Below are 24,359 nucleotides of genomic sequence, written 5' to 3'. Positions count from 1 at the left end.
TGGAGCAGAAAGCATGCACCATGCAAAACAATGTAATTAGCATACACAATGTAACTGAAAATTTTTGCCAAGCAAGGACTTGGTTTTTTGTTATTAGTAGGGATTCTGTTCGTGTACTACCCACCCCGCTGCCCAACAGACTCCTTAGCTGAGCTGATGAAGGTGGTCTCGGGTGTACTGTTGAGATCCCCCAGACTCTTGGTTCTGGGGGATGTCAACATCCATGCCGAGGCCCCCTTATCCGGGATGGCTCAGGATTTCATGGTCTCCATGACAACCATGGGACTGTCCTAATATGCCATTGGCCCAACACATGTAGCAGGGCATACTCTATACTTGGTTTTGTCATCTGGACATGAAGATGGTGATCTGAATGTGGGGGGCCTTACATCAGTCCCCCTGTCATGGGCAGATCACTGCTTGCTGAAGTTTAGACTTGCAGTGGCTTTTTCCCTCTGCAAGGGTGGGGGACCTATTAAGTTGGTCCGCCCCCAGAGACTAATGGATCCGGATGGTTTCCAAAGGGCTCTGGGGAGTTTTCCAGCTGATAGGGCTGGTGCTCCTGTTGAAACCCTGGTTGAACTGTGGAATACAGAAATGACCCGAGCGGTTGACACAATTGCTCCTGTGCGTCCTCTCCTGTGTAGGGCTTGTACGGCTCCATGGTATACCCCAGAGCTGAGAGAGATGAAACAATATAGGAGAAGGCTCGAGTGCAGATGGAGATGAACTCCTGGTGGATGCAATTATACACTGGTAAGTGCCTGTGGTCAGCTGTATTTAGGGGTAGTGAGGGCAGCAAAAGAACATATTTTGCTGCCACTATCAAATCATCAATCTGCCACTCGGTGGAGCTCTTCAGAATTTTCCGGGGACTATTACACGCTGACCCCAAGGACATGGTAGATCCATCTGAGGCCTGCTGTAATGAATTTGCTAGGCACCTCCAGGATAAAATCTTTAGCATCTGCCAGGACTTAGACTTCAGTGTTATAGCAGGTGAATCAAGCGAGGTATCCAGAGCACAGCCTTGTCCCGATTTCTTGGATGAGTTTCAGTTGGTGCAGCTTGAGGATGTTGACAAGGTGCTTGGACAGGCTCGTGCAACCACTTCTGTGCTGGATCCTTGCCCTTCTTGGCTAATAAAAGCTAGCAGGGATGGAACAGCCGGCTGGGCCAGGGAAGTGATTAATGCCTCTCTGTGAGAGGGGGTGGTCCCTGGCTGCCTGAAAGAGGTAGTAGTGAGACCACTCCTGAAGAGACCCTCCCTGGACCCAGAAAATCTTAATAACTATAGGCCAGTAGCAAATTTTCCATTCCTGGGCAAGGTCCTGGAACGGACCAATTAATACAGCTCTATCTTCCTAGAGAGAGGAATTTAGATGAAGATAAAGGAAGGGGGAGAGGGAGAAAAATGAAGGACGATCTATCTATATCTGTATTTATACTTTTATGAAACAGAGCTGCAGACTGCAAGGCTTTGAAGACTGATGTGGGAAAATCTGTTAACTGCCTCAGTCTGTTGTGTCACCTTAGTAAGTATTACTCACTCTGGCTCCTTTTGAGATGGGCCTTAAGGCTGCTAGGTATGATGGCTATTAGTTGACTGGGTTCCTGAAAAAGGACTTAAGATGAAATAGGACAGAGCAAGACCACTACCCAAGGAAGAGATTTGTTCCATCATTATTGGGTTTTATTTGTATTTTCCTGATGCGGTAACCTACCCTGGGACCTTGGGATAAAGGGTAGGTAACAAATGTAATAATAATGATTACCAAGGAAGAAGAACTGGAGGAACGAAGGTGAAATTTGCACAAGTAATTCAGAAGAAAACCAAGACAAAGTCTGCACCAGTTTTCACTGACTTGGTGCCCTCCAGTTGTTTTGGACGACAACTCCCATCATCCCTGCCCATTGGTCATGCTGGGTGGGGCTGAAAGGAGTTGGAATCCAATATCTAGATGGCACCAGGATGAGGAAGGCTAGCCTATTGTTATTTACTAATTTATATACTGCTTAATGCCAAAATAGGCTTCTAAGTGGTTTACAAAACAAATGCTAGTGCATGTAAAAGCCAGTTATACAGATAATATAAACCATAAAATATTCACTCTTCAGACCACCCCTAAGTTTAACAAATCCACCCTGAACTACAAATAACAAACAAACATGGTCTACAAACAGGGCTGGTTCTAAAGGGTGGTCAGGTGGGGCACTGGGTGAGGGCCCCTGCACTCCCTTTCTGCAATCTGCAACAGGATTACTGCTGCGGATAGCAGGACAGGAGCTTCAAAGCCGCCCGCCATTCCCCCGCTTCACCTACCTTTCTCTCTGTTGTTTTTTACGGCTGCGCGCACTGCACGCACAGGTTTGCCATCAATCAAGATGGCAGCCGATGTTTCCCTAAGGTGCTGAATTTCATAGGTTGTAACATTATTATATAATCACAAAGCAGACTACCAGGATATTCTACACCATTATGAAAAGTTTCAACAAATACATAGGTAACAACTGAAACAAAAACAAGAAGTCATTTGATGCAACAGATCTTGAATAAAAATACCATCCGTCATTCAATAGCTTCACATATGTCTTATAAATTAGGTTATATTCAAATTACTGAAATACTGGATGACAACTAGATGAACGAAAGAAGCCTAGAATAGAGGCGGTGAACATAAGGCCCCAGGCCATCTCTGGCCTACTAAGGTGCTTCCTTGTAAGTCAGGAAATCCTTGCTGCACATAATTCAGTGGAAGCTCAGATTCAAACTATGGTATGTTTAAAATTAAACAGCAGCTGGCCTTACCCCATGAAATCTTATTCATCTAGGACCTTTGGGATCTGTTTTCTCCATCTATGAAGTAGTCTGCTGTCTGCATATTATAACCCATTCCAGTATGGGAATTTCCTAACCACCATGTTGGATATCATAGAATATGCAGTATCACACTGGCACGGTTACTGCTGTGTCATGATTCAGTCTCAGGGCCATGTCACGTTATTCAGGCCTACATGCATATATGTACATGCTTGCCCATGTTTTCCCAAAAATGAGAATACCTGCAACTGAAACAGTATTAAACAGTCCTCAAAGTGAACACAAGCCACATCTCTATTAAAAATCTATTTCCCTCTCCTCAATGTAAAGCTTTTATTTCAGCTGTCAAATGGATTTTCATACTTCAATTCCAGCATCTCTTTGTTTTTTACCAAGTCATCACCTCCCCTTTGATTTCACCTTGTACATTAAGCTGGGCCCTTGTAGACATTTCAACATAACTTTCTATAAACTTTTTCTCCCTCACTGTCAAAGGAGGGGAAAATACAGTAAAATAGCCAAGTTGTTCATACACCAATAAGCCACACTTAGGATTGCCTTAAAAATCAGGGTCGCACTATGTCATGTCTATAGGAAACTAAGCACGTAAGTAGAGGACTCAACCATGTGAGAATTCCAATTGTCACAAACATGAAGCAAAAACTAAACATCCATAACTTGAATGGGTCAGCATATATTTATGTATGCAGCATATTATTAAGGCATTAAGCATTTATCCATTTTACAGATAGGTGTGATGTTCCTATATTAATGTATATATGGTAAGTGTTGGTTGTTTAGAAGATACATGGTAAGTGGAGTGAAAGAGGGGGGGAGTGAATGGGCAGTAGAATGCTAGATGATTGGCTGAGTGTTTAAAATGGCTGAACGTATAAAAGGAAGAGAGACAGTGGAATCTGGGAGGCGGTGGTGGTGGATGAGGTGAAACTGAGTGGGTTGCTTGGTGGGGTTTGAGAGAGTTGTTTGCCAGGAGAGAGTGGAGAAGGAGGGGGGTGGAGTTCGGATTAGTATTGAGTAAAACCATATGCTTATGTGCCTTAAGAAGAAATCTTTTTAATCTTGTTAGCTTTGTTATCTTTAATAAATACTTAATTTGGTTTACCAAAGGCCTGATCCTTGGCTGGGGTTTCACAGACCAGAAGGGAGGGTAAGGTAATGACCAAGGCTGAAGGGAAACTGTAACAAATGGTGGCAGCGGTGAAGAGAATAACAATACCAGTATTCAGAGTCTCTGGGAATACTAGTATTAGGACGTGACTGGTGGTTGCCTAGCAGGGGGATCTGTTGAGATCTGTGCTAGAGCGGGGAGAGAAACAATAAAAAAGGACAGTCCGGACTGGTGGAGTCCCTGGTGGTGCCTACTGACAGGCAGTAGCCACGCGCAGGTAGGAACCTGACAGGGAGAGCCAGGGAAGGGCGTCACAATAGGCAACACCAACGATGAGCTTCTCTGATCCAGAAGGCCATCAGTGAATTAACTGCAAACAACTAAAAACCCACACAAAGCACATCATTCAAGAAAGTGAGCATCCATGTATAAGCATCTATATATCCCCCTTTCCAAACTGACCAGCAGATGGACAAGCCAGGGCCTGGCCTGCTTCTGCCACTGTAAGCAGATTACCTGCCAGGTGACTGAAGGAAATGGACTGGGGACAAGCCCTGGGCCACCAGAGCCTATACCACTGCTACAGATGGCTGGCACCATGTAGTTGCTGGCTGGTACCATGTCTTGGGACAAGCAGGCTGGGTCACGTCTCAACTTCAGTTGCCACCAGCTCACTGCTGCCATAAGAAAAGAGCTGCCCCTTAGCTTAAAAACTCACCAGACCTTGGGCAGGCTGGTGCTAGGCAATGGCTGTTTTAAACAATCTCTGATGTGGCAGAACTCTGCTTGATATGTATATTTTTAAGACTCACTTCTAGTTGTGTTATTGTAATTTGTTTTAAATTGTTTTTAATGTTGTATTTTAAATCACTGTGACCTATCCTGGGACCTTAGGGTGAAGGGCTGGTAATAAATCAAATTATTAACAGCCTTGGAGGCAGCCAACAAAGGAAAACCCTAAGGAAGGCAAAGGTGGGTATTGTAACTTGAAGAGAGTTACCACTACCATCCCCAGATGAGCAGAGCTACTGTGGTCTGACAAGAAGATGGAGAAGGAAAAGTAGTATGTGTCTATCAGAAGCAAGGACATCTGTTTAAACTCTGAGGGGTCTGAGACCCTGGGGCAGTAAGACACATAAAACAGAACAAACTAGAGACTGGTGAAGCATATAGTGCAACCTAGAAAACAAGAAATCTATTCCATAAAACTCAGCATGGTAGGCCAAATGGTTGCCAAAGGCCTGCAGAAGGCCAAGTTGACCTCTTAAAGTAGGGACTTCCATTGCCTAGAAACAGCCACAAAGAACACCTTCTCTCATGTCTCAACCAGTTGTAATACACTACAGAATTGGAGAACATCTTCACCCTCTTACTTTCACCTTCTCCCCCATCTTTCTATATTTATTTAGTTTTTCAAAGACAAAGTAGACATAGTGGTGTCAGCCGCCTAAGGTCCGGCCACAGACTACACTGAGGGCTAATGCTTCATGCCACCACCAGGTTGAATTTTTGCTTTTAAGAGTCTTCCTTATGTGAGAAGGAAATTCCACCAGGAAGATCCCAGTATTGACACATTTCTAGTCTTTTCGCCTAATTTAACCAGATTGTTTCCCTTTTATTCCTACTACTCCTGAGTTTCTCATAGCAAATCCCTTCCTTCTTTTCACACTAGCTTCGCATCTACTCTCAGGGATCTGCCTCCAATTGGCTCTTTTCAACGACATAAGGTTCCCTTTTAATATTCTTTTTGTTCTGATTCAAACAGTTTACCATTCAGTCTTCTTGAAACTGAAAAACCATGAAAACTACAACTTCTTGGTACAGTAAATCACACTAAGAATTGCACACAGACTTATTACAAAGAACAATCTTGTCCATAACTCTGCCAAAGGAATTTGTTTTGTAATAAGGCTTCTTGCATAATAATGTGACTTAATGAAATACAGCAACCTCAAGCCCATGGCTACTTTTTAAGAAATCATGGCTTAGTAAGCACTATAAATTGTTAAACAAAATATATCACACCACTTCCCAATCAGAAAGTATATCAACTAGCTTTCAAGAATCTATGTCATTATTTAATATGTTAAAACCTGTTCTTGCACTTGCTGGAACTGATCATAAAGGGGCTCCTTATCTGCATGCTCTAATGCTGGGAGCACATCCAGGACACTGTTGTAGGGCTGGACTGGTAAACCATAAACCCAACCCTTAGGGCTCCTAAAGAAGCAACTCACTGGTGGGGTAAAGTTGTGCAGGGCAGAAGCTATGCAAAAAAGCTTTCCCACTAATATCAGAAAGTGGTTCAGCAGACCAGTACTAAGAGCTGGAACACCTGGAAGACTGGATAAGATTACTTACATTATGGCAACTCTACAACACTCTTCTTTGTATTGTGTCCTCTGGGGGACAGATGGAGGAGCCAGTTATGAACCATCTAGCCTGGTGGGAAGACCCTGTTGACTCTGAAGTATATTTAGGCCAGGCTGCTTGACCCTTGGAGTCCAGCAAAACTAGATCTAATCATCTTGATTAGCTCTATTTTTATTTATTTCTGGCCTGTTAATAGACAAAAACTATAGAGCAAAATCAAAATTAAGACTGGATTCTTTCACTGTAATTTTGAAAATTAGAATTGTAGAGTTGGATGGGGCCTCTAAGGCCATAGAGTCCAACCCCCTGCTCAGTGCAGGAATCCATATCCAACAGGTGGCTGTCCAGCCTCCAGAGTCGGAGAGCCCACCATCTCCACAACTAATTGGTTCCATTGCTGTATCTCTCTAACATTTGAAATCTGGCTTCCTGTACTTTGAGCCCATTAGTCCATGTCCTGCACTCTGGGATGATTGAGAAAAGATCCTGACCCTCCTCTGTGTGACAACCTTTCAAGTACTTGAACAGTGCTATTATATCTCCCCTCAGTCTTCTCTTCTCAAGGCTAAACATGCCCAGTTCTTTCAGTGTCTCCTCATAGGGCTTTGTTTCCAGTCCGCTGATCATCCTTGTTGCCCTCCTGTGAACCCGTTCTAGTTTGTCTGTATTCTTCTTAAAGTGTGGTGTCCAGAACTGGATACAGTACTCAAGATGAGACCTAACCAGTGCTGAATAGAGGGAAACCAATACTTCACACAATTTGGAAACTATACTTCTGTTAATGCTATTGCAGCCACATCACATTGTTGGCTCATATTCAGCTTGTGATCAGCAGCAATTCCAAGATCCTTTGCACATGTAATATTGCTGAACCAAGTATCCCCCATCTTATAAATGTACATTTGGTTTCTTTTTCCTAGGTGTAGAACTTTGCACTTATCCCTGTTAAATTTCATTCTGTTTTCAGTCCAACGCTCCAACCTATCAAGATCCCTTTGAATTTTGTTTCTGTCTTCCATGGTATTAGCTATCCCTCCCAATTTTGTGTCATCTGCAGATTTGATGATCATTCCCTGCACCTCCTCATCCAAGTCATTTATAAAAATGTTGAACAGCACCGGGCCCAGGACTCCCTCTAGTTTGAGAAGGAATCATTGATAAGCACTCTTTGAGTACAATTCTGTAGACAACTGTGGATCTACCTGATAGTTGTTCCATCCAGCCCACATTTAGCTAGCTTGCTCATCAAAATATCACGGGGTACTTTGTCAAAAGCTATGCTTAAGTTGAGATATGCTATGTCCACAGCATTTCGACAGTCTACTAGGGAGGTTACCGAATCAAAAAATGAGATAAGATTAAACATGTTGGCTTCTAGTAATCACTGCATTGTTTTCAAGGTGCTTACAAACTGACCACTTTATAATCTGCTTCAAATTTTTTCCAGAGACTGATGTCAGGCTGGCTGGTCTGTAGGTCTCAGGTTCCTCCTTTTTGCCCTTTTTGAAGATAGGGATAACATTAGCCCTTCTCCAGTCATCTGGCACTTCACCCGTCCTCTATGATTTCACAAAGATAATAGACAGTGGTTCCTAGAGTTCTTCAGCCAGTTCCTTCAATACTCTAGGATGCAGTTTATTGGGTCCTGCCGATTTGAACTCATTCAAAGTGTGACTAGGTATTCCTTGACCATTTGTGTATCAATCTCAAGCTGCAATCCTGCCCCTTCAACTTCATGTTTCTCAGGAGGATCATAGACCCTCTTGTGGGAAAAACTGAGCTGAAGTAGGAATTGAGCATTTCTGCCCTTTCTTTGTCATCTGTTATCATTTTGACATTCTCACTGAGTAGCTATAGCATTTCTTTTCTCTGTCTTTTACTGTGGATGTACCTGAAGAAAGCTTTTTTGTTGCTTCTGGCATCTCTCGCTAACCGCAGCTCATTCTCAGCTTTAGCTTTCCGGATGCCAGACCAAGAGTCTGACATGATTTCTTTGTAGCTCCGCTTGGCATTATCATTCATTCCCACATGGATGAGAAGAAAGGGATATCTGTCAGTGAGCCTTATGAGCGATGGCAACCCTTCCGTCACATCTGTCCTCCAGGGAGGCAGCATACCTGGAGAACCCATGGATCTTCTCTGCATTCTTGGGTTTCAATCCCACACAGTAGGGAGTCTCCCACCACTGCTACTCTTCTTCTTGTCATGGAGCATGGTTTCACTGCCTCTGCTTGACTGAGCTTCAGTCTCTCGCTCACTGTTGCGTGGGGTCTCCTGTAATTCTTCCCCTGCAGGTTGTCCTCTCGTCTTGTCCTCAAGTGCCTGGAAGTGGTTCCATAGTTCCACCGGTGATGGATGTCTTCTCGCTGTTCTGTTCCTGTCACCTTTTTTCAGAGTTTCCTCCACTTTGTTGACAACAGTCTTCTCTTCTGCTTCAACGTGCTGTTGTTCTTCCTCCTCTTGTACTTCCCTTTGCTGTTGCAGCATTCTGTCTAAGAAGTCTTCATCTCTTATACTCTTCAGTGTGGCCACCAGCAATTCCAGGCCCCTCACCTTTTCTTCCAGCAGCACCAACAGCTTGCACCTGTTGCATGTGTATGCCATGTTGTTCTCATGCAAGAAAACAACACTGCACACATCTTGCAGGTCACCACTACTGGAGAGTCCTTCCCATCCATAGTCTCTACTGCCTTTTGTTTCTTTCTTTCTACTTGTATTGGAATGGCCTGTGCTTTGTCCTGTCCTCCTTCAGGGTAAATAGAAGAATCCCACTGCTATGTGGTGCGCTGTACAAGGACCTCCCCCACCAAACTCCTGTTAGTTTGCTCTGTTCGCTTGCTCACTTGTATCTCCTCTGGATCAGCTGACACAGCTTCCTCTGTTCAGCTCAGTTAGGTATCAGGAAACAGAATGAAAACTCCCAGCACACACAGCCACGCCCCTTCAGCTACCAGCTAGCAGCCACATCCCTTCCAATCCAGAGCCTATGGAGCCCTTCACAGCACATGGTCAGAGCACACGGCTTCAGAGCCCTCTTTGTCTTTCTCTGTCTCTTCCTCCTTGCACCTCCTCTGCCAAACTCCTGTTAGCAATCCCTGTTTGCTTTCTCACTACAACCCACTGGTTCCTCTGCAACAACTGCAGGGGCACCTCTACCATGAGGGGTAGTTGATAATACAGGGCTGGTGGAACTGATAAAATTCTGAAATATGGCCTGTAGTTTGCACACAAGGGACTTCACTTCCTGCTTTTGCTCCAGTATGTCAAGGATAGCACGTATGTTACCTTTCCCTGCAAACTAAATACCTTCAGTTCATCTGCAGCATATAGATTACAAACTATTAGTGAAAGCACAAGTTGTCACCATGATGTCTTCTATTACTTGCCACTGAGTGCTGTTTTGCATGGAGTTTTCCCATTTATGCTAATATACCAGTGGCCAACAGTTTGAATAAAAAATGAAGTTTGCATTTAATGGCATGACAATGGTTAACATCAACACACAAATATGATTTTGGAAGTATCACAATAAACCAGAAAATTGTTCTTAAAAATAAAACTAAGCTAATAGATCAAAGCAGATCTCACTGCAAGACTTCAGAATCTAAATGTTCCTTATTCAATCAGGATACAACTGTCTATAATACATGCTTTTTAAAGAAATGAGATGTGTTATAAGGAACTTCAGTTTGCACTTTTACACATGTATATTTGGATACTCCTTTTTTAAATGGGCATAAATGTGTTTACTTTGGAAGCAAATGGGTGTGTTCTCAGGTGAAGGCAAGAGAAAAGAGAAGTAAAATGCTGGCTGACAAAAGGTTAGTTCTGTGTTTTGGGCAGGGGTGGAGAGACAGCTAGGGAGTAGCAGGACAGGCAACAGTTATCCTGCTACTCTGAGGGAATACTAGTGCTCAGGAAACAAGCCAGGAGGAGTGGAACTCTAACTGCTCCAACTGCCCCTCTGAATTCCTACACTGATTTCTTACCGTATTTTTTTTTTAAAAAGATACTTACCAAGCAAATCTCCTTGAAAGATCTTACCTTTTTGCTATCAAAAACTAAATTATAAATTCTAGATACACGACGCTGAGGGGCTGCTGAATGTGGCGTAGCTGTACCAAAGGAGGAAGGTATCGGTGCTGCTGACAGAATTCGTCCCTCCTGGGCACAGCCACGGCACTGCTGGGGAACTCTGCCACCACCTGGAGCATCTGGGGCCCAGCTGGCTCAGCCAAGATTGAAAGAAGACCTTAAAAGGGGCATTCGGGGTGTGTGTGTTAGGGGTGAAACGAGGGGAGGGGGACTTAACCACATTATGAACCCATTCGGCTTGGCCTTGCGGCCCTCCACCCCAGCAGCCAATATGCCAGGAAAAAGGGTAGCGGCAGGAAACCTGCATTTTGTTTCCTTCTGCTGCGCCCTGCCAGTGTAGCCAGCATCCCCCCCCCCCCAGCAATTCCTGAAGGGCAGTTGGATGTGGTGGCCCCTTTGGCCAGCTCCGCTTTTGCCAGCTTCCTCAGAGCTAAATTGCTGTTACTTCAGATGTAATCTGAAGATCCTAAAGCAAATAAAATAATTCAGAAGATGAAGCTTTTTTGTTTTTGCTTTTAGCATAACTTAAGAAAGATTTGAATAACTGCAAATATTAAAGTTAAAACAATTTCATATTGATCCAAGTGGCATGAAACTATCACCCCAATCCTTAACAATTTACTTGAAATCACATTTTGCTACTTTTAATCAATTCTATTAAAACTAAATATGTAATCAGGATCAAAGAGAAAAATCTCCAATTTTTTTTTTTGCAGATATGTAAATAGTCCAATAAAATTTGCACGAAACTGCAGGGCACAATTTGTTTTGGAATAAATAAGAATGTTTGCTACGAGAAGCTAGGATCTTTATTACTTCAGCCACTAAAACTATCCTTTGTGCATATACAAGAATGACAATCTGAAACCTTAGAAGTGCTTCCCAGCTTTAATTAATGTAATGCTTGTAGATCATGATCTGTCATAACAAATCCTTTTCAAAATTGCATATATGTACAATGTACACATGTTGATAAATTGACAAGTAAATTAGGTGTACAGAATTTCTTTCCATGTAGGATTTTTTTTAAATGGTATTTAACAAGTCTGCAATATTTCTCTGTTTCTCTATGCACTCCAAGTCCCACCTCTCTATCTTAAAAGCATGGCCTGAGCCATCCACCACTGAAAATTTGTGTCTGAGCATCCAATTTGCTTGCCGCCCACAGAGATTTTTTGAAGAGAGCTCCTAGCAAACATTCCTTGATCATTTAATTAATGAAGGCAAAGTAATCTCATTGCCAAGAACTAAAGTAGCAACCAGCCATCAAATGGTGTTGAAAGTCTGCCTAATCCCTATGCCAGTTTCTTAATAAGTAGTCCCCAGTGAGGTGTCCAGTGCAACGTCTGCTGCAACTTCTTGGGAACGGTTTCAGTTGCTGCAGCCTGAGGACATGAACAAGGTGCTTGTGATGGTGTGGCCAGCAACGTGTCCTCTCAACCCTTGCCCTTCTTAAAGCTCAAAGAGAGGATTTGACCAAGTGGATCCAGGGTGTGGTCAATGCATTGTTGCGGGAGGAAGTGGTTCCAGCCACCCTGAAAGAGACAGTGATTTGACCACTCCTGAAGAAGCCCACCCTGGACCCGTTGGTTTGCGACAACTACCGCCTGGTCGCAAATACCCCCTTCTTAAGGAAGGTGATTGAGAGGATTGTGGTGCGGCAATTGAAAGTACTCTTGGACGAAACAGATTATCTTGATCCATTCCAGTCTGGATTCAGGTTTGTTTATGGAACTGAATTGACCTTGGTCACCCTAATGGATGACCTTTTTCGGGAGAAGGACAGGGGAAGTACGAACCTGTTATTCTTACTTGATCTCTCAGCAGCTTTTGATATCATTGACTATGGTATCCTTCTGGGCCAACTTGGTGAGATGGGTACTGGAAGCACTGTTTAACAGTTGTTCCAATCCTATCTCCAGGTTTGTTTTCAGAGAATAGAACATAAGAACATAAGAAGAGCCTGCTGGATCAGGCCAGTGGCCCATCTAGTCCAGCATCCTGTTCTCACAGTGGCCAACCAGGTGCCTGGGGGAAGCCCGCAAGCAGGACCCGAGTGCAAGAACACTCTCCCCTCCTGAGGCTTCCGGCAACTGGTTTTCAGAAGCATGCTGCCTCTGACTAGGGTGGCAGAGCACAGCCATCACGGCTAGTAGCCATTGATAGCCCTGTCCTCCATGAATTTGTCTAATCTTCTTTTAAAGCCATCCAAGCTGGTGGCCATTACTGCATCTTGTGGGAGCAAATGCCATAGTTTAACTATGCGCTGAGTAAAGAAGTACTTCCTTTGGGCAATTGTATTTCGGTCCCCTAGCAGTTGTGCTGTGGGGTGCTGCAGGGTACCATCTTGTCCCCCATGCTGTTTAAAATCTATATGAAGCCCTTGGGAGCGGTCATCAGGAGATTTGGGGCAAGGTGTCAGCAGTACGCTGATGATACCCACCTCTATTTCTTCGTAACATCTGAATCAGGAGAGGCTATGCAAGAACTGGACCGGTATCTGGACTCTGAGGTGGGTGATTGAGGGCCAATAAACTGGCGCGCAGTCCTAGCAAGACGGAGACACTGTGAGTTGGTGGTTCCCGAGTTTGGATAATTGGTCAGTTGCTTGCTTTGGATGGGGTCGTACTCCCTCTGAAAGAACAGGCCTGTAATCTGGGGGTGCTCCTGGATCCATCTTTGTCGCTACAGGCACAGGTGACTTCCGTGGCTAGGAGTGCCTTTCACTAGCTTTGGATGGTAAGACAGCTGTGGCCATTTCTGGACCAGGATAGCTTGACCACTGTTGTCCATGCACTCCAGATTGGATTACCATAATGACCTTAATGTAGGGCTATCCTTGAGGTTGATCCAGAAGCTGCAGCTGGTACAAAATGCAGCAGTGAGACTGCTCACTGGAGTAGACTATCGCCAACATGTTGCTCCACTACTGAAAGAATTGCACTGGCTGCCTATTAGCTGCAAAGCTAATTTCAAAGTTCTACTTCGTTATGTGCCTTCAAGTCGGGAGAGGCGTTCCATCATGTATTGTGGTACTAAACCGTGTAAGGCTTTAAAACCAGCACCTTGAATCGAGCTCGGAAACATACAGGCAGCCAATGCAAGCGGGCCAGAATCGGTTTTATATGTTTGGACCGTGTGGTCTGTTACCAATCTGGCTGCTGCATTTTGCACAAGCTGCAGTTTCCAAACCGTTTTCAAAGGGAGCCCCACGTAGCGTGCATTGCAGTAATCTAACTTGGAGGTTATCAGAGAATGGACAACTGAAGCCAGGTTATCCCTGTCCAGACAGGGGCGCAGCTGGGCCACCAACCGAAGTTGGTAGAAGGCACTCTGTGCCACCCAGGCTACCTGAGCCTCAAGTGACAGAGATGGTTCTAGGAGAACCCCCAAGCTATGAACCTGCTCCTTCAGGGGGAGTGCAACCCTATCCAAGACAGATTGGACATCCACCATCTGGTCAGAAGAACCACCCACTAGCAGCATCTCAGTCTTGTCTGGATTGAGCCTCAGTTTATTAGCCCTCATCCAGTCCATTGTTGCAGCCAGGCACTGGTTCAGCACATTGACAGCCTCACCTGAAGAAGATGAAAAGGAGAAATAGAGCTGCGTGTCATCAGTGTACTGATGGCAACGCACTCCAAAGCCCCGGGTGACCACATCCAATGGTTTCATGTAGATGTTGAACAGCATGGGGGACAGAACTGACCCCTGTGGAACCCCATACTGGAGAATCCAGGGTGCTGAGCAATGTTCCCCAAGCACCACCTTCTGGAGCCGAGCCGCCAAGTAGGAGCGGAACCACCGCAGTGCAGTCCCTCCCACTTCCAACTCAGCCAGTCTTCCCAGAAGGATACCATGGTCGATGGTATCGAAAGCCGCTAAGAGATCAAGGAGAATCAGCAGAGTCACACTCCCCCTGTCTCTCTTCCGATAAAGGTCATCATACAGGGCGACCAAGGCTGTCTCCTTGCCAAAACCAGGCCTGAAACCCGACTGAAATGGATCCAGATAATCGGTCTCATCCAAGAGTGTCTGGAGCTGGCCCGCAACCACTCGTTCCAGGACCTTGCCCACGAATGGAACATTTGCTACCGGCCTATAGTTATTAAGATTTTCCTCTTATCCACTTTTTTCACTGTCCATCTTTCACATCCATACATAAAGATTGGGAATACCATGGTCTGAATGATCCTGACTTTAATGTTCAGTGATACAACTTTGCATCTGAGTACCTTTCCTAGTTCTCTCACAGCTGCCCTCCCCAGTCCTAGCCTTCTTCTGATTTCTTGACTATTGTCCCCATTTTGGTTAATGACTGTGCCAAAGTATTGATAATCCTTGACAAGTTCAATGTCCTCATCGTCAACTTCAAAATTGCATAAATCTTCTGTTGTCATTACTTTAGTCTTTTTGACGTTCAGCTGCAGTCCTGCTTTTGTGTTTTCCTCTTTCACTTTCATCAGCATTCATTTCAAATCATTACTGGTTTCTGTTAGTAGTATGGTATCGTCTGCATATCTTAAATTATTGATATTTCTCCCTCAATTTTCACACCTCCTTCATCTTGATCCAATCCTGCTTTCCGTATGATATGTTCTGTGTATAGATTGAACAAATAGGTGATAAAATACACCCCTGTCTCACACCCTTTCTGATTGGGAACCAATCGGTTTCTCCATATTCTGTCCTTACAGTAGCCTCTTGTCCAGAGTATAGGTTGCGCATCAGGATAACTAGATGCTGTGGCACCCCCATTTCTTCAAAAGCGTTCCATAGTTTTTCATGATCTACACAGTCAAAGGCTTTGCTGTAATCAATAAAGCACAGGGTAATTTTATTTTGAAATTCCTTGGTTCTTTCCATTATCCAATGTATGTTTGCGATATGATCTCTGGTGCCTCTTCCCTTTCTAAATCAAGCTTGGAGGTCTGGCATTTCTCGTTCCATATACAGTAAGAGCCTTTGTTGTAGAATCTTGAGTATTACTTTACTTGCATGGGATATTAAGGCAATAGTTCGATAATTACTGCATTCCCTGGGATCCCCTTTCTTTGGAATTGGGATGTATATGGAATGCTTCCAGTCTGTGGGACTTTGTTTAGTTTTCCATATTTCTTGACAGATTTTTGTCAAAATTTGGACAGATTCAGTCTCAGTAGCTTGTAGGAACTCTATTTGGTATGCCATCTGTTCCTGGTGATTTGTTTCTTCTAAGTATTTTAAGAGCAGCTTTCACCTCACATTCTAAAATTTCCGGTTCTTTGTCATACGGTTCATCTGTGAATGAATCTGTCATCCTGGTGTCTCTTTTATAGAGTTCTTCAGTGTATTGCTTCCATCTCCCTTTTATTTCATCTTGGTCAGTCAGTGTGTTCCCCTGTTGATTATTCAACATCTCTACTCTTAGTTTACATTTCCCTTTGATTTCTCTAATCCAGCCTTTCCCAACCGGTGTGCCCCCAGATGTTGTTGGACCAGAACTCCCATCAGCCTCAGCCATTGGCAGTGCTGGCTGAGGCTGATGGAAGTTGTGGTCCAACAACATCTGGAGGCACACTGGTTGGGAAAGACTGCTCTACTCTTTTGGAACAGGGCTCTGGTTCTTCCCTTTTTGTTGTCCTCTTCTATTTCTACACAATAATGGTTGTAATAGTTCTCTTTGTTCCTACATACTAGTTGCTGAATAGTTGCATTTAGGGTTCTGACCGTGTTTCTATCTCTTTTTGCTTTTGCTTTCCTTCTCTCTATAACTATTTTAAGAGTTTCTTCAGTCATCCATTGAGGTCTTTCTCTCTTTTTAATTAGATGTATTGTCTTTTTGCATTCTTCCCTGATAATGTCTCTAACTTCACTCCATAGTTCTTCTGGTTCTCTGTTAACTAAGTTTAAAGCCTGAAATCTGTTCCTTATTTGATCTTTATATTCTTCTGGGATGTTATTTAAATTGTATTTTGGCATTATGATTGCTTTGTTGGTCTTCTTTAGCTTTACTCTGATTTTCGACAGGACCAGTTCATGATATGTACCGCAGTCTGCTCCTGGTCTTGTTTTCACAGAAAGCATGGAACTTCTCCATCTTCTGTTACCAATTATATAATCAATTTGATTCCTATGTTGACCATTTGGTGATGTCCACGTGTACAGTCATCTTTTCGGTTGCTGAAAAAATGTGTTCGCAAGAAACAAATTATTGCCTTCATAGAATTAAATAAGTCTCCTGCTTCATTTCTCTCTCCTAAGCCCCATTTCCCCACAATTCCTAGTTTTTCTCTGTTCCCTGCTTTTGCATTCCAGTCCCTCATGATTATCAGCACATCTTGTGTTGGTGTGTGATCAATTTCTTCCTGTACTTCTGCGTAGAATCTCTCAAATTCCTCTTCTTCTGCGTTTGCCATTGGAGCATAGACTTGGATGATGGTTATGTTAATAGGTTTCCCATTTAATCTCATTGATATCACTCGCTCAAACCTTGCATTGTGGCTCCTAATTGCGTTTGCTACATCACTTCTCACTATTAAAGCAACCCCATTTCTTCTCAATTTCTCACTTCCTGCATAAAATATTTTGTAGTTGTCTGATTGAAAATGTCCCATTCCCGTCCATTTTAATTCACTCATGCCAAGTATTGTAATGTTGATACGTTCCATTTCTTGCTCGACAATTTCTAACTTTCCCTGATTCATGCTTCTCACATTCCATGTTCCTATTGTGTGTGTCATAAGAACATAAGAACATAAGAAGAGCCTGCTGGATCAGGCCAGTGGCCCATCTAGTCCAGCATCCTGTTCTCACAGTGGCCAACCAGGTGCCTGGGGGAAGCCCGCAAGCAGGACCCGAGTGCAAGAACACTCTCCCCTCCTGAGGCTTCCGGCAACTGGTTTTCAGAAGCATGCTGCCTCTGACTAGGGTGGCACAGCACAGCCATCATGGCTAGTAGCCATTGATAGCCCTGTCCTCCATGAATTTGTCTAATCTTCTTTTAAAACCATCCAAGCTGGTGGCCATTACTGCATCTTGTGGGACCAAATTCCATAGTTTAACTATGTGCTGAGTAAAGAAGTACTTCCTTTTGTCTGTCCTGAATCTTCCAACATTCAGCTTCTTTGAATGTCCACGAGTTCTAGTATTATGAGAGAGGGAGAAGAACTTTTCTCTATCCACTTTCTCAATGCCGTGCATAATTTTATACACTTCTATCATGTCTCCTCTGACCCGCCTTTTCTCTAAACTAAAAAGCCCCAAATGCTGCAACCTTTCCTCGTAAGGGAGTCACTCCATCCCCTTGATCATTCTGGTTGCCCTCTTCTGAACCTTTTCCAACTCTATAATATCCTTTTTGAGATGAGGCGACCAGAACTGTACACAGTATTCCAAATGCGGCCGCACCATAGATTTATACAACGGCATGATGATATCGGCTGTTTTATTTTCAATACCTTTCCTAATTATCGCTAGCATGAAATTTGCCTTTTTCACAGCTGCCGCACACTGGGTCGACATTTTCATCGTGCTGTCCACTACAACCCTGAGGTCTCTCTCCTGGTCGGTCACCGCCAGTTCAGACCCCATGAGTGTATATGTGAAATTCAGATTTTTTGCTCCAATATGCATAATTTTACACTTGTTTATATTGAATTGCATTTGCCATTTTTCTGCCCATTCACTCAGTTTGGAGAGGTCTTTTTGGAGCTCTTCGCAATCCCTTTTTGTTTTAACAACCCTGAACAATTTAGTGTCATCAGCAAACTTGGCCACTTCACTGCTCACTCCTAATTCTAGGTCATTAATGAACAAGTTGAAAAGTACAGGTCCCAATACCGATCCTTGAGGGACTCCACTTTCTACAGCCCTCCATTGGGAGAACTGTCCGTTTATTCCTACTCTCTGCTTTCTGCTTCTTAACCAATTCCTTATCCACAAGAGGACCTCTCCTCTTATTCCATGACTGCTAAGCTTCCTCAGAAGCCTTTGGTGAGGTACATTGTCAAACGCTTTTTGAAAGTCTACTATGTCCACTGGATCACCTCTATCTATATGCTTGTTGACACTCTCAAAGAATTCTAATAGGTTACTGAGACAGGACTTTCCCTTGCAGAAGCCATGCTGGCTCTGCTTCAGCAAGGCTTGTTCTTCTATGTGCTTAGTTAATCTAGCTTTAATCATACTTTCTACCAGTTTTCCAGGGACAGAAGTTAAGCTAACTGGCCTGTAATTTCCGGGATCCCCTCTGGATCCCTTTTTGAAGATTGGTGTTACATTTGCCACTTTCCAGTCCTCAGGCACGGAGGAGGACCCGAGGGACAAGTTACATATTTTAGTTAGCAGATCAGCAATTTCACCTTTGAGTTCTTTGAGAACTCTCGGGTGGATGCCATCCGGGCCCGGTGATTTGTCAGTTTTTATATTGTCCATTAAGCTTAGAACCTCTCTCGTTACCACTATTTGTCTTAGTTCCTCAGAATCCCTTCCTGCAAATGTTAGTTCAGGTTCAGGGATCTGCCCTATATCTTCCACTGTGAAGACAGATGCAAAGAATTCATTTAGCTTTTCTGCAATCTCCTTATCGTTCTTTAGGACACCTTTGACTCCCTTATCATCCAAGGGTCCAATTGTCTCCCTAGATGGTCTCCTGCTTTGAATGTATTTATAGAATTTGTTGTTGTTGGTTTTCATGTTCTTAGCAATGTGCTCCTCAAATTCTTTTTTAGCATCCCTTATTGACTTCTTGCATTTCTTTTGCCAGAGTTTATGTTCTTTTTTATTTTCTTCATTCGGACAAGACTTCCATTTTCTGAAGGAAGACTTTTTGCCTCTAAGAGCTTCCTTGACTTTGCTCGTTAACCATGCTGGCATCTTCTTGGCCCTGGCGGTACCTTTTCTGATCTGCGGTATGCACTCCAGTTGAGCTTCTAATATAGTGTTTTTAAACAACTTCCAAGCATTTTCGAGTGATGTGACCCTCTGGACTTTGTTTTTCAGCTTTCTTTTTACCAATCCCCTCATTTTTGTGAAGTTTCCTCTTTTGAAGTCAAATGTGACCGTGTTGGATTTTCTTGGCAATTGGCCAGTTACATGTATGTTTAATTTAATAGCACTGTGGTCACTGCTCCCAATCGGTTCAACAACACTTACATCTCGCACCAGGTCCTGGTCCCCACTGAGGATTAAGTCCAGGGTTGCCGTCCCTCTGGTCGGTTCCATGACCAACTGATCTAGGGAATAGTCATTTAGAATATCTAGAAACTTTGCTTCTTTGTCATGACTGGAACACATATGCAGCCAGTCTATGTCCGGGTAGTTGAAGTCACCCATTACTACCACATTTCCTAGTTTGGATGCTTCCTCAATTTCATTTCTCATCTCAAGGTCTCCCTGAGCATTTTGATCAGGGGGACGATAGATCATTCCCAGTATTAAGTCCCTCCTGGGGCACGGTATCACCACCCACAACGATTCTGTGGAGGAGTCTGCCTCTTTTGGGGTTTCGAGCTTGCTGGATTCAATGCCTTCTTTCACGTATAGAGCGACTCCGCCACCAATACGTCCTTCCCTGTCCTTCCAATATAGTTTATATCCAGGGATAACCGTATCCCACTGGTTTTCTCCATTCCATCAGGTCTCGGTTATGCTCACTATATCAATGCTCTCCTCTAAGACCAAGCACTCCAGTTCTCCCATCTTGGTTCGGAGGCTCCTAGCATTAGCGTACAGGCACTTGTAAGCAGTGTCTCTCTTCAAGTGTCTTTGGCACTTGTGGTTAGGCCTGTGGTAATTTTGCTCTTCTGAATTTATATCCTGTGCCCCTGCTCTCACAATGCCTACTTCTAGGCCTACCCCTTTTAAAATTTCATCATTTCTTTGGTTTTTATCCCAGGGGGGAGGTTTATTCCAAACCGGACCTTTCTCAGCTCCTGTCGGGTTTCCCCCCTCAGTCAGTTTAAAAGCTGCTCTGCTACCTTTTTAATTTTAAGTGCCAGCAGTCTGGTTCCATTCTGGTTCAAGTGGAGCCCGTCCCTTTTGTACAGGCCCGGCTTGTCCCAAAATGTTCCCCAGTGCCTAACAAATCCGAACCCTTCCACCCGACACCATCGTCTCATCCATGCATTGAGACTGCAAAGCTGGGCCTGTCTGGCTGGTCCTGCGCGTGGAACCGGTAGCATTTCAGAGAAAGCCACCTTGGAGGTCCTGGCTTTCAGCATCCTACCTAGCAACCTAAACTTTGCTTCCAGGACCTCACGGCTGCATTTCCCCATGTCGTTGGTGCCAACGTGCACCACGACCACTGACTCCTTCCCAGCACTGTCTACCAAACTATCTAAACGACGGGCGATATCCGCAACCTTCGCACCAGGCAGGCAAAACACGTTGCGGTCTACACGCCCATCACACACCCCACTGTCTATGTTCCTAATGATCGAATCACCCACTACAAGGATCCCTCCACCCCCTGGAGATATATCCTCGGCACGAGAGGATAGCTGCTCATCCCCCAAGGAATGGGTCCCTTCTAAGGGATCGTTTCCCTCTTCCTCAGCTGGATGCTCTCCTTCCCCGAGACCATTGTTCTCCATGATAGCAGGAGAGCTATCATCGTTGGAGTGGGACACAGCTATAACGTCCCTGAAGGCCTCCTCCACACACCTCTCTGCCTCTGTCAGCTTTTCCAGGTCTGCCACCTTGGCCTCAAGGAAATGAAGTCGTTCCCGGAGAGCCAGGAGCTCATTGCACCGAGAGCACACCCACGACTTCTGTCCAACAGGCAGATAGTCGTACATGCTGCAGGCGGTGCAAAACACTGGAAAGCCCCCACACCCCTGCTGGCTTCTTACCTGCATAGTTTTGTTTAAGGTTTATTACGTCAATGGGTTGGAGACTGCGGTTTAGTTGAGGTCAGGGAACAGACGCGCAGAGTGGGGGGCCCTGGCCTCCTCGCCCTGCTGCCGAACTCGCTCTGCTGCTTAACTCGCCTTGACGCTTTGTCAGCTGGGGCTCCCTCTAGCTCGTGGAGCTAGAGTCGTACAGCTCCAGACTCTCCTTTCGCATCTGTGCGCATCAGCCTCTGGGCTTCCTTTCAGCTTTGACCCAGCTGCGTCATTAGTCACAACGCTACTCGTACTTGTCTTTTGTTTTTCCCCAGTAGCTTGGTGAGCTACTTGGTGAGTGCCTTCTGACCTGGGGTCTCATCTTCCAGCACTATCTCGTGTTGCATTTTGGATACTCTGTTCATAGGGTTTTGTCATAAGAGGAATTCAGAGGTGGTTTACCACTGCCTTCCTCTGAGTTTGGATGCATCTTGGTCTGGTGTCTCAGCTTTGACCATTCCACCTTGGGTGCCCCTGCTAGGAGTCTAGCCTCTTGGTCTAGACTCCTGACGCCATTGCTCTCAGCTTCTTCAACACTCTCAAACCCCCTCAGCATGTTAAGGTGTGCATCCTAGAGGGGGCAAGGTTCTACTATTGGTGTATAAAGCCCTGTACAGCTTGGGACCAGGATACCTGAAAGACCATCTTATCCCTTATATACCCAGTTAATCACTGCGCTCTGCAGGTGAGGGCCTCCTGCAGATACCATCTTATCAGGAGGTCCATTCCACACAACATAGGAAATGGACCTTTAGTGTAGTGGTCCTACCCTTTGGAATTCCCTCCCCTTAAATATTAGACAGGCACCATCTCTGTTATCTTTTCGGCGCCTACTGAAGACCTTCCTCTTTCAACAAGCCTTTTAAGCAGAGACCTTATCCCAGTGTGCATCTGTGATGGAATTGCTTTTTCATATAGTTTTAAACCTTTTTAAAAATGTTTTTAAAGTTTTTAAAAAAATGTTTTTAAAGATGTTTTGTTTTAATGTTTTTAATGGTTGTTGTGTTTTAATATATTTTGAAATCTGTTTTTATAAAGTTATAAGTGTTTTTAGTGCTTTTGTTTGCTGCTCTAGGCTCCTAATGGGAGAAAGGGTGGGATATAAATCAAATAAATAAATAAATAATAAAGGAAGTACAGTCCTTACATAAATCAACAATACTGCAGGTAAAGTAATTTTGTATCAATGGTTAACACACATCACTGAATATACACTCTGCTCTATTGCTGCTCTATTTTCTACTATATCATGGAATAAAGAAATCTCAAATTATTAACTTAGACTACACAAATCAGTGATGCTATTTAGGAAACTTTATCTTGTATGCATGTATGTGTTCATTTCAAGTATGTGTGTTACACATGAAAGAGAGCTGGGCAACTGCTCTTGCTGGACTTCCCTTTCCACTACCACTACCCATTACCACTCTTTGGAAGGAAAGTAAGGGAGACAGACAGACATGATGATTTCAGGGTAGCCTCTACAACTTGGTGCCATTCAGATTGGTTGGACTACACCTCCCATCATCCATGCCCATTGGCCATGCTGGCTGGCACTAGAGGGCCACAAGTTCTCCATCCTATATTATTATTATTTATTATTATTATTATTTCTAGGCTGCCTTTTGGGCAAAAAGGCCCCCAAGGCGGCTTACACACAAATTAAAAGCCCTAATACAAAATACAAATAAAAACAATACAATTTACAAAAAATCAAACTAACAAAATTACAGCATTTCTAAAAAGCATCAACAGCTATCCAAATGTATTCATCTTCCTGGTAAAGGGCAGTCCCCAGAAAAATGTCACTGAGAGCAGGGGTGAGGGGGCAAAGCAGGTGCCCCTTGATGGTGCCAGCACAGTCTCACCCCAGCAGCAGTACCTCTCAGTCTGCAGCTCCTCCAGATAAGGCCCAGGCATAGAGCAAGACAGGTAGAAAAACATGCCCCTTAGTTGGGGAATCAAGCAGATTCTGGCTTTTCTGGCTTGACTCCAACACAGTAAAAACAGCTTTCCCAACAAAGAACCTGAGCCTGCAGAGTCATTAGGTGATATGCTGAAACATTTTCTTAGTCCCTCCTATTATTTGTTAATCATCTTTGATGTGCGCCTCAAGATTTACAACTATATATTAGAATGTTTAGGTTTTTAATGCAGATTTCTAGAAATACAGAGTTCTAGAAATACAGGTTCTTTTGTATTATTTATTTACTGAATTTATATCCCGCCCTTCCTTTCTCTAACTGCTATTTTGTTGATGTTTCATGACTGTTTAGGTGCACTGAGCTGTGGGAAGATGGGATATTAAAAATTAAAATAAATAAAAAATAACTCCTGAGAAGCTAGAGTGGACTGTTGTAACAAAGTCAGCTAGAACAATAATTAATAGTTCAATTATCACGTTTTGTTTTTCCTATTACCTGCCTCCTCTTACTTTTCGGGGGGGGGGCATGAAATTGCTTCCCAGCATTCACGACTAGAGGGGAAAACACAAAAGAAAATCATAACTGATCACATTCAGATGAAAATGCAGAACACAGACAATAGAGAAAGTGAACTGGTTACTGCAGAAGCAAATCCAGGAATAGGTTCAGCAGGAGCATATTTTGCATTTTAAAAGTACATGCAAAAAAACCTACTCACAAACCCTGCTCAGCTCTTCTATTCATGAGTAGCAGAGTGATTTCTCAAGTGTTGTATTAAAACATCCTCTGCTGCCAGATAGCGGCAGAAGACTTGTTTATCATTGTTTCGCTTGACCTTTCCACAGACTTCTCATAAATTGCCCTATCAACATATTTTCTGAACAGCAAAAAAATTGTTACTAGTGCTGCAGCTTTGTCTTACTTCTTTAGCAAGGCAGCTATAATGCCTGTTAAAACAAGATCAGCTCATTCTTATCCTTCACAAAAGAATGCAGAAATTGACTTCTGTTTGAATGGTATAATTAGAAACTAGGCAAACAATACAAAACAAGGCTGAACTGTGGTAATACTTAGCATTTATTTAGTTAAAATGTTCAAAGCACTTCAGGGACACATTTGGCTTGATCTAGAGTTGCACTCAGTAGAGTTCC

At 43.8% G+C, this 24,359-nt stretch overlaps 1 protein-coding gene across 1 annotated transcript in view; it reads right to left on the bottom strand.

The window, feature by feature from the left end:
* The window catches only part of UST (uronyl 2-sulfotransferase), a 245,445-nt gene that overhangs the window by 179,815 nt on the left and 41,271 nt on the right, over nt 1–24,359 (bottom strand). The window lies entirely within an intron of this gene.

Source organism: Rhineura floridana, chromosome 4 (genome assembly GCF_030035675.1).
Source record: "Rhineura floridana isolate rRhiFlo1 chromosome 4, rRhiFlo1.hap2, whole genome shotgun sequence".
NCBI classification, from domain to species: domain Eukaryota; kingdom Metazoa; phylum Chordata; class Lepidosauria; order Squamata; family Rhineuridae; genus Rhineura; species Rhineura floridana.
This window is presented reverse-complemented; position numbering and strand designations above follow the sequence as displayed.